This window comes from Sturnira hondurensis, unplaced genomic scaffold, assembly GCF_014824575.4.
Source record: "Sturnira hondurensis isolate 20B ecotype Veracruz unplaced genomic scaffold, ASM1482457v3 Scaffold0007578, whole genome shotgun sequence".
Taxonomy (NCBI): Eukaryota; Metazoa; Chordata; class Mammalia; order Chiroptera; family Phyllostomidae; genus Sturnira; species Sturnira hondurensis.
The window spans coordinates 448,853-458,924 of record NW_028080209.1 but is presented as its reverse complement, the minus strand read 5'-3'; the positions used below and the strand labels follow the sequence as shown (position 1 = coordinate 458,924).

Here is a 10,072-nt window from a genome sequence, read left to right as displayed (position 1 = left end):
CGTGAACCAGGTTCCGCTTGATGAGGGTGCAACACTGTACTCACCACTCCAGGGTGGACGCACTTTGGGGTTGCTTCTACTTTTCCATGCATCCGGGAGCACACGAGCCTGACTTTCTTAGACTTAGTATACACTTAGATTGGAACCGGTGGGTCATGACGGTCTGCTTATCTTCAGCTCCACAAGAGAATGTCTGACCGCCATGCACATGTCTGTCTCTGCCACTTGCACAGTGGTTCGTAAGAGAGCCCAGTTGTTGGCAGCTCTCGGTAGTTACGTGTTCTTGTGTTTCCCTATCTCGTGGGTGTGCAGCGCTGCCTCACCCTGCTTCTAACCCGCGTCTCTCTGATTGCTAATAAGGACAAGCCATTCTGTGTGTTTATTGTCCATCGGTATTTTCTCTTTTTGAAGTATCTAGATATTTTCTTATCTTTTCTATTATATTGTCTCTTATTTTTAAAAAAGATATAAAAATATTTTGTGAATCAAGCCCATTGTCAGTAGGTGCTTTGCAAACTGGCAAATTTTGTATTTTGTGGTTTATCTTTTTAACTCACTAATTTTTTTGATGGGCAGAAATTATTAATTTTAGTGAAGTTGAATTTTTAAAGATTTTCTCTGTAAGGTTAGTTTTTTTTAAATGATTTGTTTAAGAAATCCTTTACACCTCCAAAGTCATGAAGATGACTTTGTAGTATTGGTTTTCATTTGCAGGTCTTTCACTCATCTAGGTTCACTTTGTAAATGGTGTGAGGCGTATGTACCCCTATTTCTCTTCCCCACCATGAGAACACCATTTAGTAACAAAAACGTTGTCTCCCTACCGACCGACAATGCCACCTTGGTCATACATTTAGTGTAAGTATGTGCATGAAACTTATGTTGGGACATATTATGCCATCTGCCTGTTTCCCTATGTCTGTATCAGTAACACAGTATGTACTTATCACAGTTTTATTTGATATTTTGATATTTAGCAGAATAGGATTTTTATGATATTTACTTCTTTAGTAGTAGTTTGGCTAATCTTTGCTCCTTTTATTAAATTTTAGAGTCAGCTTATGAAGTTTTAAATAATAAAAAACTCTAGGAACTGTCATTGAAATGCATAAAATCCATAAATTCACTTGGGATAATTGTCATGTTTAGAATACTGAGTCTTCCAATCCATGCAGAAAATGTATTTTTAAATTTACTTAGGAATCTTTTAGTATATCTCATACAATTTTATTTCCTTCAAGAAATCTTATATATCTTTTGCAAGTTTTATTCCTAGATAATGTTCTTTTCACTGTGGTGATAATTGAAAATTTGTTCTTGGTCTACATAATGTTTTAAAATGGGTCTTGTGTTCAGCTACTTGATAAACGGTTGCTTGAAATTCATTTAGCAGTAGACTATTTGGGATTGCTGTATTCACAGGTTTCTCATATGCAAATTGCTGAGTTTTATTTCTTTTTTACCTGTCATTAGTTGTCCCATTATTTTTCTTTACATTCGGTTTTCTTTAATAGCGTTCAGAATTTGAGGCAGAGAAGCCATCTGAATTCTTCCTGGGGACAAAGTTCCGAGGGTTGAGACAGGTTTTATTGGGCCACTTGGCTGTGCGGTTGTCTTCCTTCCCTTCCCCTCCGTCCCCACACGAAGCGGTTGGTTGCGAGCCAGGTGACGAGGTGACGGTTCCCCGCAGAGGACTTAGTGTACCTGTTTAAGGGCATGTGTTACCTTCACCAGCGGGACCCCACATGGTGAACTGAGCTTGCGTCCAGACAATCTACAACAAGGTGGAGATTGTATGCTTTGACAGCGACGTAGGGTGTTCGTGGCTGTCACAGAGCTGGGGTGTCGAGTGCTCAGAGCTGGAACAACCAGAAGAACCTCCTGGCGCCTGCAGACACGCTGTGCGACATAGTTTCAAGAAGACAGTTCATTTCACTGTTCAGTGGAGAGGTGAGATGGGATGGGCCAGAGTCTCATCACCCAGTCCCCACCTATTGGGGAGGGCCCCGGGGAAGAGATTGTCTTGGTGGTCCTGGGACGAGTTTCACCTTTCAAGGGAGAGGCCTGGCCGGAAGGCCTGGCTGGGAAGGGGGACTGAAATCTAGGCAGGATGAACTCTGTATTTGGGGCTGCGGCTGGCATGTCACTGCTCTGAACGTCAACCTTTCAAAGGTCACAAGACCCAGCCCTATCTGACTGGCTGGGAGACCCTCATATTGTTGGAGTCCTATTGCTCCTGCTACATCTAATTCTGTTTCCTGCCTGGTGGGTCAGAGCTGGCCCTCCACCTGCCTGCACATATGTGTATACATGCACGTTAAAAAATTATCAATCCACATTGCAAAGAGTTTTCACATGAATTATTTTGTTCAATAACTAAGTAGAATCTGAGTAAAGGTATTATTTTCCTAAAAAGCTGGCTAACAAGTCAGCTGATTAAAACCAGAGCTGGGTTTCTAATAAAAGACTATTTAAAACCTGTTATCCTTCTCGTTAGTCCAAAAGGAGCGACTTGAGCCCATGGTGAGGATTCCTTTGCTGCCTCAGCCTCTAACCTTCTTTGTCTGTTATCCCTCCCACTTGGGCCTGCAGTGACCATCTCCCCAGCCAGGACAAATGTCCTAAACCACCACAATCTGTTGGTCTGCTCAGTGACAAATTTCTATCCTTGTCAAGTTAAAGTCACATGGTTCTGGAATGAACAGGAGGAGACAGCTAGAGTTGTAGTCAGAACAGGGACTGGACCTACTAGATTCTTGTGATGCTAGAAATCATCCCACAGTGAGGGGGTGTCTACACCTGCCACGTGCAGCACCGCAGCCTGCAGAGCCTCATCACAGTGAAGTGGCGTAGGGGGCACTTCATGGACACCATGAACTCACAAAACACACAGGGCAGGGAGGATCCTGGTCTGGTGGGGTGAGGTCCTTCCTTATCTCTGCTGTGTCAGGCATGTCTCATGCCTCTCCCCTACATAACTCTCCGATCTAATTTCTGGGATTATGGAAGACTGAGATCCCATTATCTCAAGCCAAAAGGCACTGTTGAACACTGATTTTATCTTCTCCCAAGATGTTATGGCAATCCCTTTACATAACCTGAGTCCCCAGGCTGAAGCTCAGCCTTGGCAGTGTGTCTCCTCAGTGTTGGAGTTCTGGGCTTTAACATTAAGGCTGGTGTCTTGGAGAAGGTCTGTGGGGATATAGATGGACATACTTTCTGAGGAGCTGCAACCACCCCCTGACCTGCCTTCCATCTACACTGCCATCTGGGGGTCTATGCATGCCCTTGACCCTCCTGTATTTGCTTTCAGAGCTCCTCTGTATCTTGTGTCCTAGAATAGACTCCAGGCTCCCAGATGAGAACACTGTGGAATGTGGGGACAGACACTGACCAGGGGCACAGTCTGAATCTACCCAGAGCAAGATACTGAGTGGAATTCCGGGTTTTGTGCTGGGGCTGGTCTTTCTTGGTTTGGGCCTTATCATCCACATTTAGAAGAAGAAAGGTAAGGCATGTTGGGAGAAAATGGGGGAAGACTGGGGCTGGGACAGTAGCATTCTGTTGTGACTTTTCCTACCTGACACCAAGAGGAAGGGAAACTGAGATGGGGATGTGGAAAGTTGCAGAATTTAGAAGACTAGACCTTTTTGTCTTAGGTCAAGTTTGCTTCATCACAGAGGTGAGTGGTGAAGCCTTCTTTTTTTCAGGTCTTCAGTATTTTATTTTATTATACAACTTTTTATTATTGTTCAACTATAGTTGTCCCCATTTCCCCCCTACCACTTGCCCTCTCACCCCCTCCCCCATCTTCCACCCTCAATCCTACATGCCCTTTGGCTTTGTCCAGGGGTTCTATATACGTGTTTCTTTTTTTTTTTAATATTTTATTTATTTATCTTTAGAGGGGAAGGGAAGGAGAGAGGGAGAGAAACATCAATGTATGGTTGCCTTTCGTGCATCCCCTGCTGGGAGTTGGCCTGCAGGGAACTGGCCTGCAACCCAGGCATGTGCCCTGACTGGGAATCGAACCGCGATCGCCTGGTTCGCAGGTCCGTGCTCAATCCACTGAGCTACACCAGCCAGGGCTATATATACGTGTTTCTTGATGACCCTTCCCCATCTTTCTGCCATTTCCCCTGGACCCCCTCCCCTCTGGTTACTGTATGCTTGTTCTTTATTTCAATGTGTCTGTCTTCGTTTTGTTGATTAAGTTCCACTTATATTTGAGATCATGTGGTATTTGTCTTTCACTCCCTGCCTTATTTCACTTGGCATAATGCTCTCCAGTTCCATCCATGCTGTTGTGAAGGGTAGGAGTTCCTTCTTTCTTTCTGCTGTGTAGTATGCCATTGTATAAACATACTATAGTTTTTTGATCCACTCATTTACTAAGGGGCACTTAGGTTGCTTCCAGAGCTTGGCTATTGTAAATTGTGCTGCTATGAACATTGGGGTGCACAGGTTCTTTTGAATTGGTGTTTCAGGATTCTTAGGATATAATCTCAGCAGTGGAGTTGCTGGGTCAAAAGGTAGCTCCATTTTTAGTTTTCTGAGGGAATTCCATACTGTTTTCCACAGTGGCTGCACCAGTCTGCAGTCCCACCAGCAGTGCACTACAGTCTCTCTTCATCTTCCTTCAGTGACTGACTCACTGACTTTGGGGTGCTCTCACTGTATGGCAGTTGAAGTCTTATTGAACCTGGGTGGGGGTGCAGGGAAGAACATCTGGAGTTTGTGAATTTTCTTTTGGAAAAGGGATAAGGAGAAACAGATGGAATTTTCCCTCTAGTCAGGTCTACAAGCTTTTCTCCCTTCTCTTTTCATTCTTCCTGATGATAGAACACCCTGAGGCTCCACCCACAAGTAATATTCCCACTCTTCTTGCCCAGAACTGTGACTCACATAAGATAGAAAAAGGGGCTGAGTGGATTTGTCTTGATATGCTTCTGTTAGGTTGTCCTGGCTTCATGCCATGTTCTTTCTAGTATGAGTTGGGGTCAGGAAATTCTGGAACATTTTGCATGGTCTCTGCAGGAAACTTCAGAGACTGCTTCCTGGACTAAGACCCAACCTTTGGCCTCAGCTGTTCTGTGAGGTTTGAATAAGACTCTAGAGTCCAAATTACAGAAAATGCCGCTGAACTTGCTGAATTTGAATGACAGGGAGTTACAGTTCCTACTCATTCATTTAGTCCCTGGACTGTGCTTCACCAAAGCACTTTGTTACACCCCTTCAGGCTGAGGTCTGTGCTTTAGTAGAGTGTGGTGTTTACTCATTACAGGAGAGAGGATGTGAAGCAGGTGTTGATATAAGTTAACCTTCATGTCCTGATCCTGCAGACATGTCCCCAGGGTGGGCAGGGGCTGAGTTTATTCAGGGGTGGTGTGGCTTATGACTCTGCTCCAGGGCTTGAACACTGACCCAAACATTCTTCTTCCTGGGGTCTGTCACTTCCTTCCCTTGGTCTTGTCCTGCTTTCACCCAGCCTGCCTTCCATCAGGTCCTTGAGCAAGGCACCCATGCCAGCTGTCACCCACCAAGATCCTGCTCCCACAGGACTGAGAAGCAGCTGCCATGTCTTCTTTTGGTTCTTGTCTTTCCTGCGTTTCTGCCTGTGACTGATCTGCACCCTGGTGCTGGAGGCTCTTTCCCTGTGCTGCCGGCTGTGTCTGTTTGAACCCCAAGCATTCTCAGTCAGCACTTCAGATTGTGTTCTCTTTCTGAAGACTGACTATGAATTAAATCTCAAGTTCTTATCTTTCAGTAATTTTTTTCAAAATTAAATAGATTTGTGTCTCACTTGTGTTCTAATTCTGCTTGTGTAGAATGGTGGTGGTTAGTGGGGAAACACTGAGCAAAGCAAAAGTCAGATTCTCAAGTTCATCTACACTGCAAAGAAGTCACTATCCAGGCCAAGAGGCTATAAAATCATGGGTCTCCATACTCGGTCTAACTCAGGTGCCATATAAGAATGCAACACGAGGTATGAAACAAATTCAATATTCCACCATCCATGGGGCCTTGGAGCTGGGACTGTGGGCAGCAGCCTCTCCTGGCTCCCACTCTGGTCTGATGAGTTCCACGTATCGTGCAAGAGCATTTATTTTGTGTCAGTCACGGTACATTATGCCTAGTGCTGTAAGGAACAGAACTGACAGCACAGGTATCTCCTGTCAAGGGCCCTGTCTGTGTGCACTGGGCAAAACAATGATTGTTAATTGAATATGACTCACCCCAATGTAATCAGCAGTGGAGGTTTTATTAGATAGTACTTTTTCAGTTGCATATGATGAAAACCTTACTCATACCAGCTTAAGGGAAAAATCAATTTTGGGGGTTCATGTGATTTGAAAGTTCATATGTGAGCTGACCTTAAGGAACAGACATTATTCTGGGTTAGCATGACCCAATAAAGTGAGCACTTAAATGGAACTGAACTCTTTGGAAGAGAGATTCAATGTGAGGGAGATNGGAACAGAACTGACAGCACAGGTATCTCCTGTCAAGGGCCCTGTCTATGTGCACTGGGCAAAACAATGATTATTAATTGAATATGACTCACCCCAGTGTAATCAGCAATGGAGGTTTTATTAGATAGTACTTTTTCAGTTGCATATGATGAAAACCTTCCTAATACCAGCTTAAGGGAAAAATCAATTTTGGGGGTTCATGTGATTTGAAAGTTCATATGTGAGCTGACCTTAAGGAACAGACATTATTCTGGGTTAGCATGACCCAATAAGGTGAGCACTTAAATGGAACTGAACTCTTTGGAAGAGAGATTCAATGTGAGGGAGATTTGATGTTGTTGATATTGAATATGGGAAGGGCCATTGGAAGGGTCTGAGAGGTGCCTCCAGGAGCTGAGTGACTCCCTGCTGACAGCCAGCCTGAAACAGGAACTTAACACAGATAGGGAAAAGAACTCTGCTAATAGCCAGCAGACTTGGCAGGCTTGGCCCCAACTACACCTTGAACTACAGAGAACAGGCCCCAGAGAACTACAACCTCACCTTGTCATGTCCGTCTTGTGAGACCTTAAGCAGAGAGCACAGTTGAGCTCTGCCTAGACTTCTGACCTAGAAACCAGAGATAATAAAGAGGTGTTGTTTTAATCTGCTAAGTAGGTACTAATTTTTTATGGCAGTGGTAGAAAACTAGGGCAGTAGCTTTGCTCATTTAAGTTTTTTTATACTGCATCTTAAGCACTTTTTCTATAGCTGGATGCTTAATGATTGATAATCATTTCACATATCAATTTGTGATTTTTATATAACTTGTGGTGGCATTTACAATGATTTTTAAATATAAACTTTAAAAAATATAGTATAACAATGTTTTTCTCTATACTTTCTTATAGTTCTGTTATTTAAAATCATTTCACCATATTTTGGAAGATCAAAGATGGTGGAAGAGTAAATGGAAGCTACACTAACCTCCTCTCAGGACCAATCTGGAATTGCAAACTATAGAGAAATCATCCAGAAAAACCAACTGAACAATAGCTGGAGAGAAGCCTTACAACCACGCACAGAGAGGAGAAACCAATTCACCACAAAGTGACTGGTACGGAGTGCAGAGGAGATGTGAGGGGGCTGGCTGGACTCCCATGGGCAGCAGATAAAGTACTGGAGGGATATTTCAGTGGCTGGGGGTTTTCCCTCTGAGGAGTGTGGGGTCTAAACCCCAAGCTGGGCTCCCCAGCCTACACAACACCAGAGCAGGAAAAGAACCCAGATAACATGTAGCTGTGAAAAGCAGCAGGGTTTCTGTCTGCCAGGGAGTGATGGTTGGAGATGCAGAGAACCTCTTTAAGGGCGAACCTACAAAATTACAGCCACTCACCCAGGGCTCTGGCAAAGGGAGGGCAGAGTGGACTAGAGACACTTGAGGAGAATCGGGGGTTGGTGGCTCTGGGGAGAGAACTGAAGGAACAGCTACCAAGATCCCTGTGCTGAGGATTCCCCATACTGGAGGAGACATCTCTCTTAGGCTAAGCACTCTTCCCTGAATGGTGTCAATCTGAGAGGAAGCAAGAGGCCCACCCACAGTAATTATTCTGTCCTACCCTGTGGTGCTGAAGCCTGACTGCTGATTACAGGTTGGTTAGATTAACAGGTGAAGGACACAGCCACAGACTGTGGATCACTTGAACTGGCTGCCTAGGGCCAGACTGGGACACCATCTGACATCACCAGGGGCAGATCCAGAAAGAGAAGACAGTGGTAAACACTGGATTCTACTGACACAAATTCCACCCCAGTCTTCTTCATGGTTTGTATTATTTTCTCTCCTGTATAGCTTTTTTAACATTCATTTTTTTGTCCTTCAAGTCTGTGCCTATTATGTCAGTAGTTTTTATATTACAGTTTATTTCAAATATCATATTTTGCTCCTCCCTTCTCTTACTCCATTTTACCTTCTTCTTTCCTCTTCTTATTTTCAGTTTAACTTTCACTTTTTGTCTCACTACAACTTGTTTCTATTCCATGCTCTTACCATTTCTACCACACCCAGCTTCTGAAAACCATTTTTCTTGTCATTAGTTACCTCACACTTTTTCCTGTTCTTAAAGTACCCTTATTATCTCTCCATCTTTATCAATCTTTGCTTGTCAGTTGTGGATATGGTGATTGTTGTTGCATTTCTTCAATTTTATTTCTAGATCTTCACTATTTTTTATTTCAAATCTCAAATTTTACCATTCCCGTCTCCTACTCCATTTTACCTACATCTTGCCCCTTTTTTTGTTTTAAATTTTAATTTTTCCTGGTCTTAGTCTAGTTTTCATTCTTCACTGTAGTATTCCTTTTCCTTTTTCTTCTCAAAATTTACTTCTCTTTCCTCAAGACATCCCTTAGGCTTTTCTTTCTTTCCTTTTTCCTATTATTCCCATCTCACCTATAATACTTTCCTCATTTGTTGTTGATATTGCTGTGCTGGATGTTTTTCCAATTTGATTCCTGTGTTTTTTCTTTCTCACCATATATTTTTAAAATTTCTGCTTAAACATAGTATTATACGCTCTCTTCTTACATCATTCTGCCTTTTCCCCTCCCATTTTTATTTATGATGTCAATTTTATTTTCTTTCCCTCTTTGCCTTGTCTCTATTCCTCACTACTATTATTGGCTCTCCCTCTATGCTCTCAAAATCATTTTTCTTTCAGTTAGTCATATCATATTCATTTTTCCTTTCTAATAATAGTCTTAATCTTATTACACCTTTATTAATATTGGCTCATTTGCTGTTGATAGTGTGGTTGTGGGTACGCGTTATTTTTGAAGGTGTGGGTTTGTTTTCTGGGCTGTTTGGTTTTGTTCTGGCAGCACCTGTACAACAGCATACAAGACATGGTGGGTAGAACAATTCTCAGTCAGAAAGCCAGAGGGAAGAATCCACTAAAGAATGACCAAAACCCAATACATCCAGAGAGCTAACATAAATGGCATAACGGGCATCCTAAGAGGATGAAGTCAGGCTCAGGAGATCAAGGAGACTGCACAACTGAGTTCCACAGGTCTTCTACCATATAAGGTTGCATCAGAAAGAAAGGGAATCNCTCACTGTGCGTGAATGTGCGACCGCGGTCAGTCTGCCCCACACCCCAACTGGTTCCAGGCTGCCTGCGCGCCTAGGTCGGGGGATCTGTCCTGCCCGACCCTGCTTGCTGCTGGCTCCGCCCCTCTTACCGTCCCTGTTGAACAGTTAGTGGTTGTCGGACTTCCGTATAATTCAGTTTTCTGATTTTTGCTGTGTCTTTGTTCTCCAAACCTTTGTTGTATTCAAACTTGGTTGTGGGAGAAGGCACGGTGTTCCCACCTATGCCTCCATCTTGGTGGAAGTCTTAAGCACTTTTTCTATAGCTGGATGCTTAATGATTGATACTCATTTCACATATCAATTTGTGATTTTTATATAACTTGTGGTGGCATTTACAATGATTTTTAAATACAAACTTTAAAAAATATAGTATAACAATGTTTTTCTCTATACTTTCTTAGAGTTCTGTTATTTAAAATCATTTCACCATATTTTGGAAGATCAAAGATGGTGGAAGAGTATGTGG

General features: G+C 43.1%; 1 pseudogene; it reads left to right on the top strand.

The window, feature by feature from the left end:
- Window positions 1–202: 202 nt before the first annotated feature.
- Window positions 203–3,498, top strand: LOC118991539 (HLA class II histocompatibility antigen, DQ beta 1 chain-like; annotated as a pseudogene).
- The last annotated feature ends 6,574 nt before the right edge of the window (window positions 3,499–10,072 follow it).